Source organism: Moschus berezovskii, chromosome 19, assembly GCF_049115385.1.
Source record: "Moschus berezovskii isolate FMDL1 chromosome 19, NW_MosBer_1.0, whole genome shotgun sequence".
NCBI classification, from domain to species: domain Eukaryota; kingdom Metazoa; phylum Chordata; class Mammalia; order Artiodactyla; family Moschidae; genus Moschus; species Moschus berezovskii.
Genome location: NC_142478.1, coordinates 62347720 through 62375608, shown reverse-complemented (window position 1 = coordinate 62375608; position 27889 = coordinate 62347720). Strand labels below are relative to the sequence as shown.

The window sequence follows — 27889 nt, the reverse complement described above, 5'->3', positions numbered from 1 at the left end:
CCTTTCCTTCATGACTCCAAACCTTTGCAAATTCACAGTCTTAGAGAGCATGCCAAACCCATGTGACATCAGCCACCACATCCCACTAACACCCTACCCTGAAGCATCTTCTCCGTGCTGTCCTCTGTGGTCGAGAAGGAAGTGGGATGACAGATCCACGTTCTCTTGTATAAATGAGTGGACGCAGAGCCTCACAGACTAGCCAGATTCTCAGAGGAAGAAATTCAGACACAACACTCTTTGTTTTCCTGTGAGAGTCCTGAATTCACGGTGAACAGGAGGTGACCAAGATTGGAGAAAAACAGGATCATCTCGTACTTTTCCAGCTCATTTGCGTTACACCACGGTGATTGACAGCTGTTGTTCTGGCCTGGTGAGTGCCCATTTCCCCTTCGGTGGGGATGTACAGAGCTCTGCCCCATGGGGTTGTCCATACAGCTAAGGCCCCTTAGTGCCTGTGGAACACGTGTGAAGTAGACACTGCCAATCAGAGCAAAGCACCCCAACAGACAGCAATCAGCTCACACAAGTGACAAGTAATAGACAATCAGAGAAGTAATCCCAGATCTTTTGCTGAAGTTGTTGGGAAAAGAGGAGATCCTTTTCTGGTGTACTTCAAGCTGTGTGTGCACATACATGCCAAGTTGCTTTAGTCGTGTCTGACTCTTTGCGATCCTAAGAAAGGTAAGCCCACCAGGCTCCTCTGTCCATGGGATTCTCCAGGCAAGAATATTGGAGTGGGTTGCCATGCCCTCCTTAAGCTGGGTGAACAGTATATAAATCTGAACCTGCAGCTGCCATCTTGCTGTGTTATCACGAAGGGTAAACCTGCCAGAGATTGGAGTTCACACACAGGAAAGCAGGAATGAAGAGAGAACAAAACTGTCCTTAATGTATCACTGGAGCCCTTGGGTGCAGCCACACCTAAATTCAAATCTGCCTTTCACTTATCCCACTGAGTTGGGATTCTGTTGCTCTCAGCTGAGAATCCTGACTGAGTCAGCCTTTTTTGAGGTTCCTGCGATATTATGAGCTATCCATTAATTGTGAAAACTCTTTCCATCTTCACTTTGCCTGGGGATTAATGACAACAGGGATTCCACACACCTGCATAGTGCTTCGTGCTTTCCAGAATGCCTTCAGCAAGGGTGGACAGTCAGAGTGTCTGCCCTACTTGTTACAGCTAGCATCTGTCCAATAGCTGCTCCAACTAGTCCATCCCCATGGTACACAGACTGATAAATATTTTGGATATCAGCTTTGCTTTCACCTTTTATTGTTGTTGTTCAGACGCCTAGTCTGACTCTTTGCACCTCCATGGACTGCAGTATGCCAGGCCTCCCTGACCACCATTATCTTCTGGAGTTTACTCTAGTTCGTGTCTATTAAGTCAGTGATGCTATCGAACCGTCTCATTCTCTGTCTCCCTATTCTCCTTTTGCCTTCAATCTTTCCCAGCATCAGGGTCTTTTCCAATGAGCCAGCTCTTCGTATCAGATGGCCAAAGTATTGGAGCTTCAGCTTTAGCATTCAGTCTTCCAATGAATATTCAGGACTGATTTCCTTTAGGGTTGACTGGTTTTATCTCCCTGCAGTCCAACGAACTCTCAAGAGTCTTCTCCAGCACCACAATTCAAAAGTATCAATTCTTCAGTGCTCAGCCTTCTTTATGGTCCAACTTTCACATTTGTACATGACCACTGGAAAAATCATAGCTTTGACTGTTCAGACCTACAGCATCCCATTTATACCACAAACCAAAGTGTGAGGAGAGAGTTCCCTGATGGTCCAGTGGTTTACATTTCCCTTCTAATACAGGGGGGATAGGTTCTATCTCTAGTTAGGGAGCTAAGATCCCACATGCCTTGTGGCCAAAAAACCAAACAAAAAACAGAAGCAATATTGTAACAAATTCAATAAAGACTCTAAATATGGTACACATTGAAAAGAAACTTTTTAAAGTGGGAGCAGAGACTAGTTGCATCTAGTCAAAGCTATAGTTTTTCCAGTAGTCATGTATGGATGTGAGCTGGACTATAAAGAAAACTGAACACTGAAGAATTGATGCTTTTGAACTGTGGTGCTGGAGAAGACTCTTGAGAGTCCCTTGAACTGCAAGGAGATCCAACCAGTCCATCCTAAAGGAGATCAGTCCTGAATATTGATTGGAAGGACTGATGCTGAAGCTGAAACTCCAATAGTTTGGCCACCTGATGCGAAGAACTGACTCACCGGAAAAGACCCCGATGCTGGGAAAGATTGAAGGGAGGAGAAGAAGGGGACAACAGAGGATGAGATGGCTGGATGGCATCACTGACTCGATGGACATTAGCTTGAGCAAGCTTCGGGAGCTGGTGATAGAAAGGGAAGCCTGGCGTGCTGCAGTCCATGGGGTCGCAAAGAGTTGGACACAACTGAGCAACTGAACTGAGACCAAAGAATGGACCTTAAAGGTCATTTTATAAATGAACAAGATAAGACTCTGAAGTGACTTCTCCAAGCTAATCAATAGCCAAACTTGGGGTGGAAATTGGAACTTTCCTTTCAAGGTTCTTTGCATCTCACTGTGGTTTATAAAGAACATAAAGATACATTATATTTTCCCCTCACTATTTCTCAGAAACTAGGCTAAGGGATTTACATGCACTGAATACTTAAAACAATCCTCAGGAAGTAGGTTTTAATACCCTGTTCACTTTTCATTCAAGGAATCTGACATTCAGTGAGGTGAAGTTCATTTTAGGAGATGGCAAAGCCAGGATTTGAACTCAGATCTGCCTCCTCTAAAAATCCATGTGACTCTCAAGAACCTAGATGTAAAGTCCAAATATGCAAAACGTTATTCATCATAGGCTTAAAAATACAGTTGATGTGATTATATTCAGATACAACATGGCTTGTAAGATCAGAACAAGGAAAGGTCAGTTGAGTTTGCATCATCAGAAAAAACTATCATTTAGGATCTCAAATCAACTCAAGACTAGAGACCATTTCTGATTTTATAATACTACTGAGTCTGCCTGTAGAAATTTGGTAAAAATGTATTAAATCCTGAATGATGAATGGAGCTTGGTTGGGCAGAGACAAAGGAATTCTGGGTCAAAGGGCCAGCACTTAAAAGCATATAAGTGTGGAACTTCCCTGAAGGTCCAGTGGTTGAGAATTCACCTGCCAAGGCAGGAGTCACAGGTTCGATCCCTGATCCAGGAAGATTCCACAAACTGTGCCCAAGAGCCACAGCTATGGAGCCTGTGTACCCTAGAGCCCTCACTCCACAACAGGAGAAGCCTCTTCAGTGAGAAGCCCACGCACCACAACTAGAGAGTAGCCCCCACTCTCTGCAGCTAGAGAGAAGCCCGCAGGCAGCAGCAAAGACCCAGCACAGCCAAAACTAAATAAATAAAATTTTAAAAATAATAAGAGAAAAGGTGAAATGGTTTAAAAAAAAAAAAAAAGCATATCAGTATGGGGAAGTAAAGCCCCAGACAACCACGATGGTGGATCACTCACCTTGAGCCAGACATCCTGGAATGCGAAGTCAAGTGGGCCTTAGGAAGCATCACAACAAACAAAGCTAGTGGAGGTGATGGAATGCCAGTTGAGCTATTTCAAACCCTAAAAGATGATGTTGTGAAAGTGCTGCACTCAATATGCCAGCAAACTTGGAAAACTCAGCAGTGGCCACAGGACTGGAAAAGGTCAGTTTTCATTCCAATCCCAAAGAAAGACAATGCCAAAGAATGCTCAAACTACCGCACAATTGCACTCATCTCACACGCTAGTAAAGTAATGCTCAAGATTCTCCAAGACAGGCTTCAACAATACATGAACCGTGAACCTCCAGATGTTCAAGTTAGTTTTAGAAAAGGCAGAGGAACAAGAGATCAAATTGCCAACATCCATTGGATCATTGAAAAAGCAAGAGAGTGTTCCAGAAAAACATCTACTTCTGCTTTACTGACTATGCCAAAGCCCTTGACTGTGGATCACAACGAACTGTGGGAAATTCTGAAAGAGATGGGAATACCAGACCACCTGACCTGCCTCCTGAGAAATCTGTATTCAGGTCAAGAAGCAACAGTTAAAAAGGAACAACAGACTGGTTCCAAATTGGGAAAGGAGTACATCAAGGCTGTATATTGTCACTGTGCTTATTTAACTTATATGCAGAGTACATCCTGCAAAATGCCAGCTGGATGAAGCACAAGCTGGAATCAAGATTGCAAGGAGAAATATCAATAACCTCAGATACAGATGACACCATCTTTATGGCAGAAAATGAAGAAGAACTAAAGAGCTTCTTGGTGAAAGTGAAAGAAGAGAGTGAAAAAGCTGGCTTAAAACTCAACATTCAAAAAACAAAGATCATGGCATCCATTCCCATCACTTCATGGCAAATAGATGGGGTAACAGTGGAAACAGTGAGAGACTTTATTTTGGGGGGCTCCAAAATCACTGCAGACGGTGACTACAGCCATGAAATTAAACGATGCCTGCTCCTTGGAATAAAAGCTATGACCAACCTAGGCAGCATATTAAAAAGCAGAGACATCACTCTACCGACAAAGGTCCATCTAGTCAAAGCTACCGTTTTCCCAGTAGTCATGTATGGATGTGAGAGTTGGACTATAAAGAAAGCTGAATGCTGAAGAATTTATGCTTTTGAACTGTGGTGTTGCAGAGGACTCTTGAGAGTCCCTTGGACAGCAAGAAGATCAAACCAGTCAATCCTAAAGGAAATCAGTCCTGTATGTTCATTGGAAGGACTGATGCTGAGGCTGAAACTCCAATACTTTGGCCACCTTATGTGAAGAACTGACTCATTGGAAAAGACCCTGATGCTGGGAAAGATTGAAGGCAAAAGGAGAAGGGGACAACAGAGGATGAGATGGTTGGATGTCATCACCGACTCAATGGACGTGACTTTGAGCAAGCTCCAGGAGTTGGTAATGGACAAGAAAGCCTGGCGTGCTGCAGTCCATGGAGTCACAAAGAGCCGGACATGATTGAGCAACTGAACTGAACTGATAAGTATGGAGAAACCCTAGAATGTTCAAAATAAAAAGCCAGACTGCCTACATCAGGGGTGGTAAATCACACCATGCTTCATCAATTGAGAGTGGTTGTCTGCAGTACTGTTTTGAGAACAATGATGAAACTGGGTAAGAAGTCAAAGCAGAGATCGCTGAGTGATGTCTGCCATGGAGACTAGATTAGATTAGAACTGGTAGCACAAGTACCACATATCTGCCCTTATCAGATGCAGAATGCAAAGTATATTGAAGAATGAGCAAGCAAGAATTCTGAAGAGCTGTCTTAGGGAGCATCACAGAGAGTTATTTTCTGTAATAATGGAGTTAGGGGTTTGACTTAATGGCTGTTAGTCACTCAAATTGTGTCTGACTCTTTGTGGGCCCATGGACTGTAGCCCACCAGGATACCCTGTCCATGGAATTCTCCAGACAAGAGTACTGGAGTGGGTTGCCATTCCCTTCTCCAGAGGATCTTCCCAACCCAGAGATCAAACCCAGGTCTCCTGCATTGCAGGCAGATTCTTTACCATCTGAGCCACCAGAGAAGCCCTGATTTAATGGCAAGAAGGAGAAATTTTGAGCTCCTGAAATAAAAAGACTCCAAATGAAAATAGGATCCTGGTATATAGAATAACTAGATGACAGCTATATGAAAATTTGTTGCTGATCATCCACAACAGCTTCTGAGCCTGATCTTCTTCTCATAGAGATAATTGTTAGGTATTAAAATGATGTTCTAAAAAGAAGAAATAAATTATTTAGAAATTCACTCTTTGGTAAAATCTCACTTGGAAGTGAGCAAGCACCTGGCTTTCATCACACCTTAGGGACTGGCTGATAAAATCCCAAATATCACTTCCACAGCCCTGGCATCTCTGTAGTCACTGGGTCATCCCAATTGCACTCTTGGATACGGTATTTCACTGAGGAAAATTATAACACCAAAGACCAACGTCTGACTTGTTCTCATCATGAGTCACCATGAGACAGCTGATCTTATCATCACTAAGATTTACTGAGCATAACCTATGTGCAAGGATAAGCCTCACTTTACATTTTCATCTCAGTTGATCCTCCATGACAACTCTAAAAAGCACCAGTGTGCCCGTTCTGCAAATGAACAAACTGAGGCTTAGAGAGGGAATACAAATTCCCCAAGGTGAAACTGATATAGAAATTAAGGTCCATCCACTGCCAAGGCTGTGCCCTTTACTACTATTGTCATTGGGGCCATGGCTCTGCACACATGGACTCCATCAAGTCATATTCCCACTGACATCACAACATGCAAACCACAGACAAGCCTGGGGGACTGTGTTTTCTGTCCTACTCTTTTCCCAGGAGACATCAACAACCAAGCCACAGGGACTTGGAAATTAATTTCTATGTTAACTGCACCCCCAAAGTTCCTACGGTCAAGAAAGAGAAATAGGAGTGTCTCACCCCAAGCAGCATCATTTCCAGGACCAAGAGTAAATATGTCTGAAGCATTAGATACATTTCTGAAGTTGGGAAAAATAAACTCATAGATCATGAAAGTGACAGTGAAGTCGCTCAGTCATGTCCAACTCTTTGCGACCCCATGGACTGTAGCCTACCAGGCTCTTCCATCCATGGGATTTTCTACACACAAGTACTAGATTGGGTTGCCATTTCCTTCTCCAGGGGAGAAGAAAGTCATATATCATGCTGAGGTTAAACTCTTAAGTGTCCCAAGATCTACAAACCCTCCTGAAAGCCTAGGTGTTATTTCAATATTCTGATATGTCTAAAACCCACAGTTTCTAAGTCTAGTTCTCTGCTCTTATGTGATCAGTTTAGAATGGTAACAAAAAAACAAAAATAAGACTCTTCATACACCTTATGCCATATTTTAAATACATCTCTGAAAGGTTGAATGGTGACTAGAAAACCTCCCATTTCTGGTCCCAAAAGCCCTTGTTTATTTAACTGATACATAATAAGCCCATTTGCTTTTACCTTTAACCTGCTAAAATGCTCTGTGGTTTTCATAGATTTCCTTTTCATATGTGCAGTGATACCCACTTCCATTTTCATTACATATAAAAGCTTATACTTTTCATCAACCCTGCTTTTTTTTCCAATTAGAATCCATTTCAGGGTATTTCAGAGCTGAGTAGACTCTCTCTTTGAAAGTTAAAGAAGTTTTTTCCCCTCTCTATATTTGGATCTGTACAATGGGATTACTGTACAATGCCATGGAAGTGTGAGGGCTTCCTAGGTGGCTCAGTGGGTAAAGAATCTGCCTGCAATGCAGGAGACCTGGGTTTGACCCCTGGGTCAGGAAGATCCCCTGGAGGAGGGCATGGCAACCCACTCCAGTATTCTTGCCTGGAGAATTCTATGGACAGAGGAGCCTAGAGGGTTATAGTCCATAGGGTCTAAAAGAGTCGGACATGGCTGAAGCAACTGAACATGCACGCATGTCACGGAGGTGTGAACCTGTGAAATATTTACTTAAAGAACAAAGATTTCTATGGTCCAGTTTCTGGTGCCCATCACTGTATCAGGATAGAATGGCTTTTGTTGCAGTAACAACAATCCCCACTTTCAGGGTCCTGTAACAGTGAAGATCTATTTCTCATTCATGCTACCTTTCTCTTGTAGGCCACCTGGGGGCTCTGCCCTATATCCTCACTCTGATACCAGGCTGACAGAGCATCCAACATCCAGAAGCTTGCTGGTCACCATGGCAGAGAGAAAGACAGATATGGTCAATTGCATACCAGCTCTTAAAACATCTACTCAAAAGTAACATATCACTTCTACTTAAATTTTTGACCAAAGTAAATCATTTGGTCATGCCCATTCCTAACCCCAACCTTCAGAAAAGAGCAAACCCTCCAAAACAAGGTTAGTACTGGAGTGAGCAGCCATTTCCTTCTCCAGGAGATCTTCCCAACTCAGGGATCAAACCCATATCTCCTGCCTTGCAGGCAAATTCTTTATCACTGAGCCACCTGGGAAGCCCAATAATGATGTACCTCATCTTTATTGACTGCTTCCTGTACACAGGGGTGAGTTTAAACACTCTGCACATATTGTCTCATTAAAACTTCAGGACAGCTCTATGAGATCAACAGCTTTATCCCACTTAAAAGACATTGAAACTGAGGAACAGGAAGTGGAGTGGCTTGCCCAAGGCTAACTAGCTGGTAAAATGTTGGGCTGAGACTTGAACCCAAGTAGGTAGCCTGGCTCTAGATTTTGTTAAGAGAGTAGAATTGAAGTGCACACGCACACACACACACAAAGGACAGAAGTATGAGGTGATAGATGTGTTAATTAATTCAATGGTGGGAATCCTTTCACAATATATACATATGTCATATCATCACATTATATACTTAAACTCACAGTTTTGTCAGTTACAGCTAAATAATGCTGGGGGCAGGAGGAAAGACCATCATTCTTAAGTCAGAGTGTTTATACCCATTTTCTTGGTTAAGTGAAGTGAAAGTCACTTAATCACGTCTGACTCTTTGCAACCCCATGGACCCTGGAGAAGTACATGGAATTCTCTAGGCCAGAATACTGGAGTGGGTTGCCATTTCTTTCTCCAGGGGATCTTCCCAACCCAGGGATTGAACCCAGGTCTCCCACATTGATTCTTTACCAGCAGAGCCACCGGGGAAGCCCCTCTTCTTGGTTAAAGTTATACTTTTTATTTTGTATTGGAATATAGATGATTAACAATGTTGTGATAGTTTCAGGTGGACAGCAAAGGGACTCAGCTATATGTACACATGTATCCATTCTGCCCCAAACTCCCCTCCCATCCAGGCTGCCACATAACATTGAGCAGAGTTCCCTGTGTGTACATGTCCAACCCAAACTCCCCAACTATCCCTTCCCCTCATCCTTCCCCCACCCCCAGCAACCATAGAAGTTCATTCTCTGAGTCTGCAAGTCTGTTTTATAAATAAGTTCATTTGTATCACGTCTTTTTAAGATTCTTCGTATAAGAGATGCCGTACAAAGTTTCTGCCTCTCTGTTTGACTTACTTCACTCAGTATGACAATCTCTAGGTTTAGGAATTCTTTTCGATACCTCCCTCTTCCTTATGCCCTACACCCTCCATCACCAAATCTTTGCAACTTAAACCTCCTCTCTCACTTCTTCCCAGCTTCCTATCTGCTTCGTCATAAGCCACCGTGCTCGTCGGCCTGGACTATCACAATGTTCCCTTCCCCAAACTAACTTTCCAGCTCCCACTCTTGTCCCAGTCTTTTCTCCACGCTGCAGCCCAAGTGACCACAGCTGACCACGTCACACCATTAGTGTGATTATGTGATAAAAGTTGGTCTGAGCCCCTGGATCCAGTAATGCCTGAAGCCAGCTACCCTTAAAATGTTTCTGTTTCTTTTCTGTCCTTTGCACTGAATTCACCCCAGGTTATACTCACCTCTTTCCTCTACCATTCTGGATTCCCTTTAGTTATCTGTGTACCCCCGAGGGGCTTATCCAATACCCGACATCTATTGGACACTCCGTACATGTTTGCCAAAGTGAGTCAATCTGGATGATATTTAGTGTCCTGTTCCAGAAATGGGGCCTCAAAGGGAAAAAAGCCTTGGCTTTGTCCTTGAAAAACCCACAAAATGTCACTACACCAAGACACAAAAGTCAGACCTAACGGTTGACAAGCAAATTGTGTCACCAATCCTCTTCTCCTCCATCCAGCGGTTTTTAAGAATACTTTTGGGAGTTTTTCTCACTCCGTTAAATGTGGTTTTGCTTACTGACTCCCTAACCCCCAGGAAAGTCTCTCATCTCCTGGGCCTCTTTCGTTTTCCAAATTGGAAAAAAAAAAAAAATGTGTGTGTAGCAAATCCTATAATTACTGGATCTGATTTTCATTTGAACTTTTCCTCTCTAACATGACTGCAAGGTTCTTTGGTAGATGGCAGGCACCAAGGCTTCAAAGTGTGTGTGCAATAAAGAATATGCTGCTGGGGTGGGTGTGTGTATGTGCGCGAGCGCAGGGCAGGAGAGTGTTTGTGTACGTGTGTGTGTGTACTAGCTGACTAGTGTTAGCCGTTCAGTCTTGTCCGACTCCTTGCAACCCCATGGACTATAGCCTTCCAGGCTCCTCTCTCCATGGGATTCTCCAGGAAAAATTACTGGAATAGGTAGCCATTCCCTTATCCAGGGGATCTTCCCAACCCAGGGATCAAACCCAGGCCTCCTGCATTGCAGGCAGATTCTTTACTCTCTGAGCTACAGGGAAGCGCTTTGAATGAGTGTCTGAAGGAAAGTGGCACATGTGTTTGTACACGTTTGAGCGAGTATGTGAAGAGTATGTATGTGAGTGAATGTCCTTAGGATACATGTCTGTATGTGTTGTGTGTATAAGTGTGAGTGTATGTGTGTCTATGGGCTTCCCCAGCGGCTCAGCGGTAAAGAATCTGCCTGCAATGCAGGAGATGCGGGTTCAATCCCTGTGTTGGGAAGATCCCCTGGAAAAGAAAATGGCAACGCACTGCAGGCAGATTCTGATCCCTGTCTTACTTAGAATGTAATGATGAAGACCAGGAAGTTCCAAGCTGGGTTTCCCCGGCTTGAATTTGGTCTCTGCTGAATCATCGTGGGTAAAGTTAACTAACCTTTTCCTGCCTCAGTTTTCTGCTCTGTAAAATGGAGAATATCCTAGAAGCTGTCTCATAGGGCTGTTAGCGATGACGGCTGGGTGAGTTAACATATATAAAGAACCTGGAATAATGTCTGGCTATTTAAGTGCTCATTATTGTCATCATCTCCATCACCATCAGCAGCACCTCCCCAGCATTAAGCAAGGCGCTGGCTATGAGTGTAACAGGTGTTGTCTCTGAGTCTGCTGCGTGAATGAATGAATGAAGAAGTTCTGCATTGATAAGCTAGACTTTCCTCCCTGAGGCCTTGACATAGAGCACACCCTCTGCCGAGGGCACTAGCACTCACTTTCTGACTCCCTGCAGCCCTCCCTCAGCCTAACTACATTACACCCATCCTCCTAGTCTTCAGTGAAACTTCATTTGCTCCAGGGAGCCTGCCCTGACCTACCCCATCCTCCTGGACATATATGTCCACATGGATCCATGCACCCTTTCTTCCTCTGCAAGTATTTATTCAATGCCTATCTTCATTATTGGGCTGGACACCCATGAGGTTAGGAACTTCATCTGTTTTGTTCACTGCAGTAAAGCTAGTACCCGGTAAAAAGAAAATGCTCAATGCATTTCTGATGAACGGATGAATGAAAGACAGAGCAGGGCTACTATGCACCTGAGTCAACTAGGAACTGTACGAAACTGCAGTTAGGGGATCATGATAAAATGCTGGAACTCCGCGTTAACAAATAGCTGCAGGTGATGTTGATGCTGCCGGTCCACAGACTATACTTGAACAACATGGCCCCAGAGCATCTACTTGTTTGACGGTTTAGAAAATATAATTGCCTTTATGCCAAATAAGCATGGATACCTAGGGAATAAAATGCAAACTTCACATGAATTTTTAAAATAAATCCCAAGGTTCTGAGGGCTTCCCAGGTAGCTCAGTGGTAAAGAATCTGCCTGACAATGTGGGAGACTTGGATTTGATCCCTGGGTCAGGAAGATCCCTTTGAGAAGGGAAGGGCTCCCCACTCCAGTATTCTTGCCTGGAGAATCCCAAGGACATAGGAGGCTGGCAGGCTACAGTCCATGGGGTCAAAAAGGGGTCAGACATGACTTAGTGACTAGAACAACAACAAGAAGATTTTGAAGACTAATAGAATGGCATCCCCAGGACCAGAGATTCTCATTCACACTTCTCTGATGTGCATGGAGTTCCCTGAAAAGAAACATTCGAGAATCCTGCACTAATCAGTATCTCAGTCCTAGAACAAGCCACAAAGAGACAACCCAGGGCCAGTCTTAGAAATAGGTACGCCAGTCCATACGAGTGTTTCCTGGTTACCAAGAAGAACTTACTTTCCCCAAAACATCTCCTTCAAGCCCAAATTCCTACAGGGCTGATAGGTCCACATAAAAGGACACTGGCTTTTCCTGGTGGTCCAGTGGCTAAGACTCCACGTTCCCAATGCGGGGACTCGGGTTTGATCCCTGGTCAGGGAACTAGACCCCGTATGCCACAGCTAAGCGTTCACAAGCCACAACTAAAGATGTTGCATGAGGCAACTAATAGATTCCGTGTGCACAATGCAAACTGAAGATCCATGTGCGGCAACAAAGACCCAGCACAGCCAAATAAATAAATCGGCAGGTAAATAAGTAGATCAATATTTTTTTAAAAAATTGGATTTTGCTGCCCAGCCTCTGCCCACCTTGGTTTCCCTTCCATGAACTGTCCCTGTGTATTTCCAGATAATACTCCTCTGCCCATGGCTTCTCCTGGCCCATATCCTTTGTCCCCCCTCCAATCCTGTGAGCCTCTCTTTTGAACTCTCTTGGTCTGAGCAAGCCAGGGTTGGTTTTGTTGCTTCCAAGTAGTAACATCTAACCAATACCCTATCCTTGCTCTGGGCAAATGCGTCCATTCCCAACAAACAAAGCAAAACTGAAAAGAAAATCAACAAGCATAAGTTACAAGCAACCTAATCATTTAGAACAATATAAGATCAGTGAAGTGAATTATTCAATATTCGTCAAATAGAGTATCATGTGCCCATTCAAATGAGTGGGGTAATCTTACCAGCATAATGCTAAGCAAAAGACTCTAGGTGGCTCTGTATACAGGAGGACTCAGAAAAAACTAATCCATGGTGTCAAAATCAAGATACAGCATTTTGTCAGGGTAACTGAGACTGGAAAATAGGCTGACATCTCCTGGTTCTTGATCTGGGTATGGTTTCTAAAGATGTGTTTACTTTGTGAAAATTCACTGAAGTCAGCTTTTATGATGTGTGTGTTTCTTCTGTATGTATCCTATAGACCAATGGGGAAAAATGTTACTGATGAAAAAGAGTAGATTTAAAATTTTGTTTCATAGAGAGTCACATGGAATTCCTCAAAGACCACCACATTAGGGAGAGGGGCTCCCAAAGCAAGAGAGTAGAGAGTAGAGGCCAGGTGAACAAGACTCCGGGCTTCCGAGCACAGTGACTCCAGAGCAGTTCTATCCGTACCTCCTTTGAGACCGTAGGGAAGGAGGACGGGGCCATTCAACTGTATTTGTAATGCTATGTTAAAAATAAGCATGTGTGAGAGAGAACGGATACCAAGCTGCATTGGAATTTTCTGCTTTAAACCATCACTCTGTCCCCATGCTCCTGGGAGTTGAAACCTCCATGATTGGGGCCAGAGTTGATCCCTATCCAGAATCTAGCACAGTGCTGGATCAATAATTAATGTTAACGTGTTCGCTGAGTAGCTGAGAGAACTAACATGGCAAAATCAGGTTCTTTGAAATATTGAGCTCCTGGATCAAGACTTGCCTGAAGCTGTTGCTATTGCTAAATTTTCAGTTACATTGAATCCCCTTCTGTGTGAAGCCCAGTCCCAGCTGGATCTACGAACATCTGAAAGATGACAAATAGCTGCAACCCCTTCATCTCTTTGTGCCTCCGTTTCCTCATCTGTGGCCCTTGTAAGAGCCCGTAAGGAAGATGACAGAATTGTTAAAAGCACAGACTTTGAAGTCAAGAGACTGAGATCGAAAGTTGTACTCCATTACTAGGTAGCTGCAAGGGTTTGGGTGAGTTCCTTTACTGCCCTGAGCCTCAGTTTCTTCATCTGTAAAGTGGAGACCGTGCCTACTTGCTGAAGCTGGGAGAAGTATTCAATGCATGTAGCATCAACACTCATTCAATGCTGACCGGACATGAAGCTCATTTCCCCAGCCCACCTCATAAAGATTTCATACATGTCAGATGAGTTAAGGCTCTAGGAAAGCACTTCCCCAACATTATAGATCATTATTATTATTAGCAAGGTAAATGGATTTACAGAAGCAGATCAGAACAAAGGCCAAAGGGAAGCAAGATTGTTCTGGAAAACAAACCAGGGAAAGGAGGCAAACATAAGTGTTATTGTTTAGGGCAAAGAAAGGCTGGTGCAAAATGGATGAGAAGATGGGTATTTTCAAGCTTTAAATGAACTTGTTTTTTCCCAACTCCATTCAGAGAGGAAAGTGCAGGCAGATATAATCAAAGGTGGACAAACAGCAAGATATTTGTTCCAGTAAACACACTCATCTGTCCAAACTCACCTGAAACATTTTTGCTTTCCTAAAGAAGCTCTTATGAACTCAGAGCTGTAAAGAATCACCTGGTGAGGGGCTGTGCCAAGCTGAGAAAAGGCCACCCAGCCCTGGACAGTAAGAGCCCGAGGTGCCTGGCTGGATGTCATGAGGGTGACCTTCGATGGGCTTTGAATCCACTGCCATTTAACACGCTATCAGGGTGGCACCACGCAAGTCGTGAGCCACAGATGAGAATCCTCTGACCAAGAAAGGTCCAGCAAGGTGGCAGAGGGAGAACTGAGGCTTCTCTCCAAAAAGAGGAGGGACAGATGTTTGCTGCTGGTTTTTTCCATCGTTTTATGTGTAAGTGTCCTGTTCCAGTCATAGGGACCTGGAGCAAGTGAGGGTCTCCATCAGCACCACTCAAAAGAAAATCAACACAAGACCCGTTTGTAATTTTTAATATTCTAGTAGCCACATTCAAAGGGAGAGAGCCCAGGAATGTTCATTTTATCAAGCATCTCTTCCCAGACGATTAAGATGCAAGCGGAGAACTGATGCTGCGTTGTTTGTTTGTTTGTTTTAACAGTGGTCTAAGGCAGCCCTTGCCCAATAGGAAGCCAATAGATTCCTCATTCATGCTAAAGACAGGCGGAGTCATCCGTGACTTTCAACGTTCATGAATGCATAAGTGGCCTTGGCCACTAAGGCAAGAGGATGACCTCCACTTTTAACTCCAGGGGCTTTTGTTTTTGTTTGATTTTCTTTCACCATGAGGATGAATTTACTCTTTAATAATTCCTTGATGTCCTTGGCCTTGATCGTAAGCAAAACTCACCCGCGTCAAGCTCTTTCTGTGGCTCAAACACTAAACGAAGCACTTTTCACGCGTTAGCTCACTTAATATTCACTCTCACCCTATAAGGTGGGCACTATTGTGATGACCATCATATGGATGGGGAGGCTGAGGCTGGCAAAGGCTAATAAGCAGTTGCTCAAGGTTACAGAGCTTGACACAGAGGAGACTGGACCGGGGCTCATATAAGTCGGTCTCTGAAGACCCAGTTTCACCCTTTCTTTATTCATGTTTAGCGGGAAGAACACGTGACTCAAAAGGTTCTCAATAAAGATCTGTCTTACACGTCAGAATACGAGCACCCACGGATAAAAGAGGGGGAGGGGAGGGCGGGACGGATTGGGAGAGTAGGACTGATATACAAACACCGCTATGTGTAGAACAGATAAGATAGCTAGTGGGGAGCTGCTGTATAATGCTGGGAACTCAGCTCAGGGTGGGGTGGTGGGAAAAGGGGGTAGGTGCACAAGGGAGGGGATATATGTGTGTATATATAGTCACTTTATTGTAGAGCAGAAACCAACACAACATTTAGTAAAACAATTATACTTCAATTTTAAAAATTAAAAAAAGATACAAGCTGCCATAGGAGCCTGGTTCATTACTAAAGATCCAACACCCACCACAGTGCCTGGCACAGAGGACTCTGTCAGGTGTTTGTTAAACGGGAGAATGAATGAGTGAAATGCGCTCTCTGAGACTTGAGGAGGCCCAGGTATAAAACACCCACTTGAGGCCAACATCTGAAGCATTCCTCCCAGCTTCATCAGGGACGTATCTTAACAGCTCAGACATGCTCTCCAGTTGAAAACATTCATTTAATTAGCAGGCATTTTCCAAAACGGATGTGCCTTTCTCAATCACTGTGTCTGCAGCGGACATTTGCTGAGAAAGTGCCCCCTTCTCTCAGACATCAAAGCTTCTGCTCACAGACCTTTCTCCCCCAATTACTTCCATCGGAGAAGGACAGCCGGGCGGACAAGAAATCGGTCACAACGTGCAAGATGTTTTGCCTTTGTAGAAAAGATGCTAGTGGGGTAAGGTCCTTTTTGCGGGGAGGGGAAGAAATCTACACCTTGGTTTAATCTGTGTCTTTAGAAATGTTTCATTGGCCAGCACGGTCTGCTCACTGTGACTGGCCCAAAATCATTTCTCTTTGAGATCTAGCTTCTCCTCCCCAAAATAATATCAAGAACAATCTATATTCCCTGGTGGCTCAGATGGTCAAAAGAATCTGCCTGCAATGCAGGAGACCTAGGTTCAATCCCTGGGTCAGGAAGATTCCCCCGGAAAAGGGAATGGCAACCCCCTCTAGTATTCTTGCCTGGAGAATCCCATGGACATGGGAGTCTGGCAGGCTATAGTTTGTGGGATTGCAAAGAGTCAACACTAACACTTTCATTGGATTTACTTATTCCTAATTTTTTCAGCTACTTGGATATGCATTCTGGCTCTTTCATCAGCCTTGGTTTGACCATTATAACTCAGCTTGAATAGGAACACTATACCTTCTTCGCTCTGGAGTCCCTGAATTCTAGAGCCTGTGGCACCAGGGGCTATGGCGTGGAGATGGCAACCATATTTGGGAAAGATGATGCTCCTTAAGAAAACACGATTCTCCAACCCACTGAGCTATTGCTGGAGTTGGCTGAATCAACCCCTTGTCCTGAACTTCTCCATAACTCCCCACTGCCACCTGGATAATGATAAGATGCCTCAGCATGACTCACAGACCTCGATTCAGACCTCAGTTCTGCCTACTCTCGAACCTCAACCCTGCCCCCCATCCCCTGGACCCCAGCCAGATAAGTTATTTGCAGTTTCCAGCATCCTGCTTCCCCACTTCTGCACCAGCCCTTTGGCACACACTCTTCCTGCTCCCCAAAACATCCTCTCTGTCCCCCCTTACTCATGCTACTCAGAATCAATCTTCAAATTTGATGTCACTTCCTCCAGGAAGTCTTCCCTGATTATTCTTTCTACCCACCACTGGAAGAATTGAATCAAGCATGCTCCCCAGAAGTATCACATCTCACCCCCTCCAGCACTGATGGCTGTATTATAAATGCCTATTTATTTCCCTATCACTCTCACCAGACCTGAATTCCTTAAGTGCAAGTCTCAGAATCTGGCATATATTAAGCCCTCAGTGAAGAGCTATGTATAAATACATAAATGGGGGCAGGGCAGGGGAAAATGCATAGCATCCAGGTAGAAAGACGTTGAATTTTCCTCATTAAAATGGTGGAGTTACAGAGCACTGGGGGCGATCATGACGGCAGTCACAGTCCAACCCTCTCCCCCAACCCCAAGGGGCACAAACACTAAATCTCCCCTACCACGGACCCTAAGAGGAAACCAACTTGGACCTGCAAGATAATTCCAGCCAAACAGGTCTGCTTATGGTTCTCTGAGCAAGCTAACTTTGCCCCACAGCCTGACCCAGAGATTCTGGCTTCCCAGACAAGACACTCGGAATGTGTCTTCAAGGTCACAGGGAAGGCTGGTTGAGAAGAAAAGGCAAGGACGGGAAGACAGAGATACTTGAATGGGAACGCTGTCTCTGCTTGGCTTTGAAGTTCTGGATAACTTCCTGTCCAGCAATTGCCAAAAAGCCAGGGCTCAATAATAAAGCTACAGTAGCAACTTCCCTGATGGTCCAGGGATTAAGCTTTCACCTTCCAATGCAGGGGGTGCAGGTTTGATCCCAGGTCAGGGAGCTAAGATTACATGTGCCTTGGGGCCAAAAATCCAAAACGTAAAACAGAAGCAATATTGTAACAAATTCAATAAAGACTTTTAAAAACATGGTCCACCTCAGAAAAGGTCTTTAAAAAATATATGAAAAGTAAAAAATACATAAAACTACAGTAGGAAATGGGTGTCAAAAAAAAAAAAATCTGAAAAACCAGAAGAGTCTTTTGCCTCCAAATTTGGAGTCTCGGGGAAAACTCCATTTTACCGTTGGCTTGCTCTGTCCCTCACAGTGCTTTAGGAGGTGAGTGGACTCCTGTATTCTTCTGCTCTAAAAGAACGGTGGCGCAAAGCTCACTGCTAAACAAGAACGACTGTGCTCTCTCAGCCTCCACTGACACGGCATCAGTTCACGATTCTGTTTCTCAGCACCTCCAGTCTCTCTCTTCCCCAGGTCATCCCACTAAGGAAAGTAGGAGAGGACTCCAGGTGCAGTGGCTTTTCCTCTGGAACAGAAGAAACTTTTCTTACTGCAAAATGTATGCTTGAGGATAACACATGGCTATCCATTACCTGGTGGCTCAGATGGTAAAGTGTCTGCCTACAATGTGGGAGACCTGGGTTCGATCCCTGGGTTGGGAAGATCGCCTGGAGAAGGAAATGGCAACCCACTCCAGTACTCCTGCCTGGAAAATCCCATGGATGGAGGGGCCTGATAGGCTACAGTCCATGTGGTCGCAGAGTCAGACACGACTGAGCTACTACACTTTCACTTTCATCCTAATGTGATGCTCACTTTCTCCTGGGTGTCTGCACCCCATCTTTGCACCTTTCAGGCTGTGTGTCTTCGGTAAGTGACCTAACCCCTCTGAGACTTGCCTGTAAAGTGGGAGGAGAACAGAGCCCTCTCACAAATCTTTGTGAAGATGTAATGTGACAGCAGAAAGAAAGCACCCAGCATGGCTCCTGGCCTCCACAAAGCTCCTACCACCAGCAGTTATGATTGCTGCCTCGGGGTGCGCTCCTTTACTGAATGATAACAGGCCTTAGACCACTGTTTTTTTCCAGCTGCAATTCTGTAATCCTAACAAAGTACATCGAAGAAACAAAAATACATGTAGAACCTTGGAGGGCTTCCCTGGTGGCTCAGTGGTAAAGAATCCGCCTGCCAATCCAGGAGATGCACATTAGATCCCTGGTCTGGGAAGATCCCCTGGAGGACAAAATAGCAACCCACTCTAGTATTCTTGCCTGGGAAATCCCATAGACAGAGGAGCCTGGCAGGCTACAGTCCGTGGGGTCAGAGTCGGACACAACTTAGTGACTAAACAAGAGCCTCAGAAAATCCACATGAGACAAAGAGCTGGTTTGCTTTGACTCCAGGATGTATCATGAAGAAGTTTTGTTATTTCTGTTGTTAATACATTCCTAATAGCCACTTGTTTCCTGGATACTTGCCTCTTCGGCTCTGATTGGCTGAGTTCCAGTTTCTTGAGGTTTTTACTGCATTTGGAAGCTATGTTATGAAAACCTTGAAGCCTCCATGAAAATGAAAACTTCCTTTTCTTCTCCTTTCTCCCCAGAGTGTGGTGGCCAAATACCCCTCAGAGTTGGAGGACGGTCCAACTTCCAATGCTCTGTAGCAATGATTCCATAACTATCAGTTGTACCAGAAATTACAGCATTTTGGCATCTAAACTGTAATTCCCTGCCTTGCCTCTCACACTGAGAAGTGGTCAAGAAAAATTCTTTGTTGGTTTTGAACATTCCCCATTTTAATTCAAGTCATTTGATTCCATATCCATGATAGATCTAATTTTTTCCTTCATCCAACCATCCTTCCCCATCATCTAATCATTATATTCATCTGTCAATCGCCTTCCCCATTCTTAACAATGTCACACACACATACACAAATGTACATACACACACACCCAAATACCATGCATGGTCAGCTCCCTTCTCTTCCTTTACCAAGGGCATTCCTATCATTGTAATTTATGGTCAACGAAGATTCTGGTTAAACAAAAATGCCTTTCATTACCCCAGGGTATGTGAAGGTGTTGTAATTACACCGCTAACCAAAGAATCCATTTTTTCCTGAATACCTAAAGGGATTTGGATAATCCTACAAAGTCAGAGTCTTGTTTCCTATTCAGCAGTGCCAGACCAAAATCCACCCACACCAAGACAAATGGGTCTTTTTTAGCTCCAGCAAGCTTCTCCAAACAAGACATCCCCACAATGTGCAAGTAGAACTCCTTGCCTTGGTCACTTTTCTCCTTCTCTTCATCTTTTGATGCCATTGTTGACTACCCAGAATCAGCCCCAAAGTTCCTGTCCATACAAAAACTAAGAATAGCACTAAAAATCAGGTCCAGGAGTAGTAACCAGGGGTGCAGTGCCATCTGCTGGCCATTTTTATAAGACAGCCTCTCAGCCCACACTAGGAAATGTTCCCCCATTTCAAAGCTACTGAAGGAATCTGAAGGTCTGGTATGGGAATAAATGATTTTTACTGTATTAATATCCTATTATTGAGAACAGTCATTTAGAAATGAATGTCTTCTCTTTCACTACTTTTTTAGGTATGCAAAGGAAAAATCAGAAATCTGGGAGAGATCAACTTGGCTTATAATTCCTTTATTTTATTGTTGTTGTTAGTGTTATATTGGGGAATAATAATAATAAACTCTTAGAAAACTCAGTTTTACACACTCGTAATCAGGACCCTCTAAATCAGCATATCACAGTTTGCAAAGGGATTTATGATCCACAGCAAGTTTACAAGACTTTAACACAACAAAGCCAAGAAAATAAAGGACAAGAAGAAAATAAAGCTGAAATGAATGATCCCGTTTCCAAAGGAGCAAGGCTACCGCTAATGAACGTATATTTTTGTGATGAGGCTGATTTGTCTCACGTGTGGATAAGCATTTTTATTTAAAATCTGATGAGCTTATTTCTTCCTTTCAGGCTACTATATTTGTGTAGTCTCCTAAAATCCAGAGAAAACACTTTTAAATAAGGTGCCTGTTCCAAGAGAGAAAACAGAAAATGCATCAGTACGCTTCTTTAGAGCCTACTCTGCTTCCAATCTTTCTGCTTTCAAATTAGACAGTGAATTGACAAAACTGACCAAAGAGAAAGGAAGGGATGCCTTTCCTTAAAAGAACTTCGGACATGTTCTTATCTGTAATATTCACCAGGAAGCGTGTCAATAACATACAAAAGTCAGGCATTCTCTTCCCAGTTGCTCTCTATGGAAGCTTTCCTAAATGATCATCTACATAAGTGTGGACAAATATATGGAAAGTAGTGCAAACTGCACACACACACACACACACACACAGAGGCCTGCCATGCTTGGAAATGCCCACTCTGAAGAAGGCTCGTCCTCTGGTTGAGTGCTTGTTAGTTCTCTGCACCGAACAAGTCTTTGGGATCCTAAGCATTCCTTTTGTTTGTTCTCTGCTCAGGCTTCCAGAGGCATCAACAAGCTACAGCCCTTACTGCAAGGAGAGGATTTGGTTAATAGTTCCTAGTATTTTCAGCCCTTTCGTTGATTTCCTTCCCTTCTCGTATTTTTAGTTCCTGAGATAAAACTCTCATTTATAATAAAGTCAGAATCCCTGGAAAACATTTCGTCAATGAAACATTCGGCTTTGCGGTCCATTATTTTATTGAATGAAGCGGTCCGCCCCCCCCCCCCGACTTAGAAACTGGCAACCCAGCTCTGATTATTTAAAGGCAGACACAAAGGCAGAACTGGGTGGAGTTTTTAAATATTTTAAGAAGTAAAAATCTTATGTAAAATGTTTATTCTTTGCCGTAAAATTGCCTTTCCAAAAGCACAGGTTTGCTAGAACTAAATCATTCACTTTAGGAACTAGGGTATGTCAGCACCAGATTCAGTTCTGGCAAATTCTAATTAAATGTATGTCTCAGCCTAAGTTTGTTTTTGTTTGTTTTTTATCATTGTTATTCACAGTCCTGGTCTAAAATACTGAAATTTTGAGGCACAATCAAATATTTTTAACTGAAACTAGTCCAGTAAGAAGTTCTATTTCTTTCTTTTCCTTTTTAAACAAGTGTTATTTCTTTATAGGGTCCATTCATTATCCCCCAGAAATTTGGGGAGGTTTTGGCAATCATCATACATTTGAAATACCAGCTGCTAACTTCAACCCAATTTTCTGCCCTGTTTGAAAAGGATTTTTTGTTTGGGTTTAGTGGGGTTAGGATTGAGAGTGTGTGCGCGCGCATGTGTGTGCCCAGAAAGATAGAGAAAAAAAGAGAGAAAAGCACACAAATAGTTTTGCTTTGAAGTTGCTACATAATTACTGTTAAGATCTACCAAAATGTACTGAGAGACAGCGCTGCTTACTCAAATCTGGTGATTGAGCAGGCAAGCAGCGTCTAGGAAGACTTCAGGATGGAAGAAATGGAGGCATCGGAAGAAATGTGACCAAGGTAGACGGAAAGATGTTTTTGATGTTTTCTTGTAGAGATGCGTTAGGGAAAGAGAGGGCAAGGGGAGGAAAGGATCCTGGGGGAAAAAAAGAAAACATTTATGGAGAAAGGGCCAGAAAGATATAAGAATTGAGGGAGGGAGGGGGAAAAAAAGAAGGGGAGGATGGAAAGAGGGAGGTAGAGGGGAGAGAGAAAGAAAGGTACTGAGCTGTTTTATCTTCCTGCGCTTCCCCATTCAAAGCCCTATGTCCTTGGTGGAGACATTAAACTTTACATTACATATGGAATGCAACAAAAAAAAAAAAAAGAAAGAGGGTACAATATAGTGAGTTTCCCTTGTTCATTTCCTTTGTTAGAATACTGACTTGGAACATCTGAAGAGAAAACGGTCGCAAAGTTGGAGGATTTCTTCTTTCAGCAGGCTCTTTCCGCAAAAGTTGTTTATGTCACAGTGCCCCCTGGAGTATGGCGGGGAAGGGACCCCTAATGTCCCCCCTTTAACTCCTTACTCTGGACTTGTTTTTCTTACCATGGGGAGGGGAGGAAGGGGGAGGAAGGATTGGAAAATTTTGAAACAATCTCAGAAGCTTTTGAAGAGCTGCCACTGGCCAGGGGAGAGGAGGATTTCAAGAAATGACTTCCGATTTATTTCGGATAGTTAGGGGAAAGGGGAAGGAGGGAATAAAACCCTTCCTTCTCTTCAATTTTTTTTTTCTTCCCCCTTACCCCCTTAATCCTATTTTAGTTGAGGTCTGACCTTGGAAATTTCCAAAAGACTTTAATCTCCTGTACTCCAAATTGCTAAAAGGAGCTCAAAGAGAGCGTGTGTGCATGTGGGTGAAAGGCGGTTTTAAATTGTTTATTTATGAATGGGTTAGACTTTCCTGATAGTAAGAATGTTAACTAGTTCATTAGTTACTCTCAGTACATTTAAGTCTTTTTTAGTTTTTCTTTTTATTCCCTTCTCTGTCTCCCTCTCTCTCTCCTTTTTCAGACAAATGCATTTAATCACCAAAACACAGCAGAGAAAAAAATGATCTTCAGTTCTGCCTTCTGCCTCTGGGCAGACCTGACCCACTTGAATGTTAATATTCTCAGATAACTAGGAAATGCCATTTAGTATTTTCTATAACTACATGGCTGTCCTCCACCCTCCAACTCTCCCAGAGAAAACAAATTACCTTCCTGTTGCAAGAGGGGTGGGGGGAATAAGGGGGAAGCTGGAGGTGGAAAACCCAAGAGAAGAATCATTTCCATACATGGTTCCCAGATACAAAGGAAATCCAGGCTCTATGCTGATCTCAAATTTGGGGAGGTACGAACTCATTGAAATCATTAAGCATTTCATTTTTCAGATGAAAGGCTCTCCTTTTGCATTACTGGGGAGAGTTCTGATGTAATCTGAAGTGTCACATTGGAGGGGTCTTGGTGATTAAGTCTTTTCCATTTCTTTCATTAAAGGGCTGATTTTCCTGAGGTGGGTTATAACTTCATTCCAATCTGAAATTTCACCCACCCACCCCACAAAAAGGTCTATATGTACGACTGATTTTTAGAAAGAATAACAAATCCAGTTGTATACTTATTTTTTAACTGCTTTTGATTTTATTGAACTACGAAACGCAGAAACCACTTTGCTGTCATTCTCAAAGGTCCATTCTAAATCACGAGCTACGTCAAGGTATAATTACTCACATTTAAAACATTCTGTAATTATAGGAGGAAAGAATAGAAAAATGGCTTTAAAGAAAGGAATTGTTGGAAGCAATTGGCTCTCAAGAAATGTCTGTCTTTTATAAAGTTCATAATTTCCCAGTAAATTCTTTTAAGTTAATAAACATATTAAACATAAAGAACCTTAAAAGCACTCCCCTCCGCTCCACCATCTGCCACCACACATACACACACGGGGGAAAAAAAAAAAACTAAATTCTTTTAAAATGTGCATTTTTTTAAAGACCTCAGAGACGGAAATATTTCTCAGGAAATGTCAAACATGAGCGTCTACATAATATCTACATGAAATAATAAATCAAACTCAGCTTTTTTTTAATCTGACAAAACACAATAAACGGGTTTGGAACATTATTTTGGGGCATGCTTTTTAGCTCTCAAAAAAAAAAAACTCCAATAATAGATAATGCCTTATTGGGAAAGATAACGTGTTTTCTTATAACTTGGTGGGAAAAACTTTTTTTCTTTGCCCTTTGTAAAGGAAATTAGATATATATTTGGCGGGGGGGCGGGTGGCAGAATATAATGTTTCACTGTGATACAAGCCAACAAAAACCCAGGAAATTCGAAGTCCAACTGATGCTCAGCTAAAAATTCACACCATTGTACCCCTTTACTGACAACAGATTTAAGAGTCCAGAATGTCTGGGGGAACATTTCCTGACTTTCAGCGTCTCATGTCTAAACAGTAAACTGTTATTTAAACTTCAGCCAGTCTTAAAAGAACGGCTCCCCCCCCCACACCTTTTTTTTTTTTGCTTCTTATATTTCTCCATGTATATTTTATATCTTTGCTGGTCCTTGTTTCACATCACCTGAAATGTATACATTATATTGCATTTTAATCCCAGTGACAGACTTTCTGGGGAAACTGAAATCTTTTTTCAATGAGAAGAGTATTTAACAAGAGAGGAGAAGAATCATAGAAGCGGGATTTCCAAGCTGAGAGAAACCAAGGATATAGAGCAAATAGAAAGGGAAAGATAAATCAGATGAAAAGGTTGGTGAACTGGGGGATGGGGGACCCCAGATTGTGTCCATGGCCTTGTTTGGGGCTGTGCCTAGAAAAACGTTAACCGTCAGGGACTCATGCCTTTGTGTAGGTTTCAGTTACAAAATCAAATTATAGAACCTAACGTGCTATCAGGAGCCCTTGCTAAATATTTAAACCCTCAAGTTCCACACCATTTGTGAATTCCAGATCATTAATTTACTACTGGATTGTTAATTACAACGGAGTAATGGAAAACCGGGCTTGTCGATTTTATGGACACCACTCCCGTACAAGTGCCTGTTGGTACTTTCAGAGGCTAAAAGCTTAAACTTTAACTGCATTTTAAGTATTTGGGACTGGAATGAAATGCTTTGAGCAGGTAAGTAGTTAGTTATTAAAATGGGCTTTGAAGCCCTCTCTTGGTGTATGTCTGCATATTTTAAGGGTCCCAGCAAAAAACAACTTTTTTTTAAATGCACCTAATTTAGATTTCATTGAATTTTCTGCACGCACCGATGTTAGGATATTTTGGTGAGTTTAATTCCCCCAACCCTTCTGTAAGAAAGAAAAGAAACTCTTTCTAGAAGAGATTTAGCAAGGGAAGAGGAATCCTTTTTAAAAAGCTTAGAGAACAGGGAGGGGGTGGGGGAATAAGTGGTAAGAAGGCTTTAATTTCTAAAGCTTTAATCCCAAAGGAGAAGGACTATCTACGGAAGAACTGAAACTAATTTACCTGAATTCCTTTGTCACTGCCTGGCTCTCCACTATTAAATGATTCTTTTCACTAGCCAATAAAACCGAATCCAAAGCCTGTTTGGGATGGAGGAGTGGTACCAGACCTACCCACTTCCGCAAAATGGAAAGCCAGTTTTCTATGCTATTTGTTTTCGATTCCCCAAAAGGATTTTCAGAGAGAGAGCTGGGAGCTCAGGCCACCCTACTTGGGTCTCACTTAGATAGGGAAACATGGGGGAACGCGTTGGCTCTTGTTCCCGGAACTGAACGCTTCCTCAGTGTATCCCAGAAAAGAAAGAGAAAGTACCTGCATCTTAGGTCGACAAACCAGTAGCTGTTTTGTCTTTGTTTCCCTCTCACGGGCTGTTTTAGGATCTCTGCCAAGGCAAAGGGTTGTGGAAGTGATTGCTGCTCTTCAGAAAACAGTGCAGACTTTCTGCAACTTCATGTCTCCACCTTTGTAAAACAACAGATAGATCTACCGCCGACCATCTGGAAGATGTCACAGAAGATGTTTACAAAAGATTGGGGGGGTCCTTAAAAGCAAGTAGCTGTATAAAAATACTGAGGTTTTTTTTAACATCATGACAGCGACTTTCATTCTATTCCTGACATCCTGTCGGTCAGGATGGCAAAGAATATACGAGAGAAAGCATTAAAAGTGCCTAATCATGACTACTAACAAGGAAAAGTACCCAGCACGGAGTAAACACTCAATAGCTGTTATTTAATTTTAATAGAAGAGCCTTTCAAACTCTTTTGTCCCACCTTGAAAGGGCCCCTCTGCCTTTATTACAGGAAATCAAGCCGAGAAAGAAATGAAGATAAGATAAAACTGCTCAGTAATCACTGTTCCTGGGTTTTCCAACCTCGAGTGAGGTTTTGAGGCCTTGATTCCAAATCTCTTTGCCCAGACAATGACAAGCACCCAACTGAAAAATGGATGAACTAAAGCTTTTCGCTGTTCTCCTGTCCAAATTGGATTGGTTACCCAATTTGACTGAGTGCTTAGAAATTAGTCAATAAGGCAACTAATTAATAATTTGACTGGGCTGGGGCGGGGGGGTGGAGGAGAAGTCAATTTCTCAGCTGCACACAGATGTAATTCAGAGGAAATCTTGAGGCCCCCTTAATACATAATTCTAGCAAAAGCTTGTTGTTTTGAAAATCTTGTAGGCTGATTTAAAACAGGAATTCTGGGTTTAGTTTACTTTGTATTAAGCCTTTTCGTCTCAATGAAATAATATAGTGGAGAGAGATGATATACAGAGGGAAAAAACAAAGCTATGAGAGTTAATACAAGATATAGTAAACATATATTCTCTATAATTATATTATAAACTATACTGTATAATAATATAGTCATTATAATCATAATGCAGAAGGTATTCACTATGTCCTAGGTCGGTGCTGAGTAAGTACTTTGAAAATGTTATCTTATTTAATCCTGTGAGGGAGGTGCTATGATACTATGACCCCCAATTTGCAGGTAAGGAAACTGAAGCCCAGAGAGGTCAGCCGAATAAAAACCAGGATCATATAACAGTAAAAAGAAAAAGCAAGATTTTGAACCCAGAGCCACAGATTCCAAACGCTGCTTTCCTATTCCTCTCCTCTAAGACCGTGGAGAAAATAAACCAGTGATCTTGTTGCCAACTTTCTTCCTGCTTAAGGGAAAACTAAATGACTTCAAAAACTGGCCCTAATTTGATGTTTGTCCGTGGACAAGGCATGTCCCACTGGACCTCAGTTTTCCCTGGACAAAGTCAGAGAGGTCCTCTAACAGCAGCTCCACAAAATCAGCTTATCATTCCACACTCCAGGTTCTATCAAGAAACATGTTTTCAAAAACTTATCAGATCTTCTGTCTGTACCCACAGATGGCAAAACTTGAAAAGATACTAGGAATTTTTGTTTCCTTGTTGCATTTTTAAAATTTTTATTTTATATTGGGGTATGGATGACTTACAAGGATGCGTTAGTTTCAGGCGTACAGTGAAGGAATTTAGTTATACATACATAAACATATACCTACTGTTTTCAGATTCTTTTCCATGTAGGTTATTAGAGGGTATTAAGTAGAGTTTCCCATGCTAGACAACAGGTCCTTGTTGATTATCTTTTTTTTTAATTTTTATATGATTGATTTACAATGTTTGTAACTTAGTTGATTTACAATGTTTGCT

The 27889-nt window shown here is 42.7% G+C and overlaps 2 long non-coding RNA genes across 2 annotated transcripts in view; one reads left to right on the top strand and one right to left on the bottom strand.

Moving 5' to 3' along the window:
- Positions 1-26140, bottom strand: part of LOC129542701 (uncharacterized) — a 101213-nt gene extending 75073 nt beyond the window's left edge. Inside the window, exon 1 of the long non-coding RNA XR_008683120.2 lies at positions 26011-26140. This is a non-coding gene — a long non-coding RNA (uncharacterized LOC129542701). The remainder of the gene's footprint in view (positions 1-26010) is intronic.
- On the top strand, positions 21915-26192 carry LOC129542702 (uncharacterized). The gene is made up of 3 exons (XR_008683121.2): positions 21915-22240; positions 25176-25347; positions 26076-26192. It is a non-coding gene; the product is annotated as an uncharacterized LOC129542702 (long non-coding RNA).
- The last annotated feature ends 1697 nt before the right edge of the window (positions 26193-27889 follow it).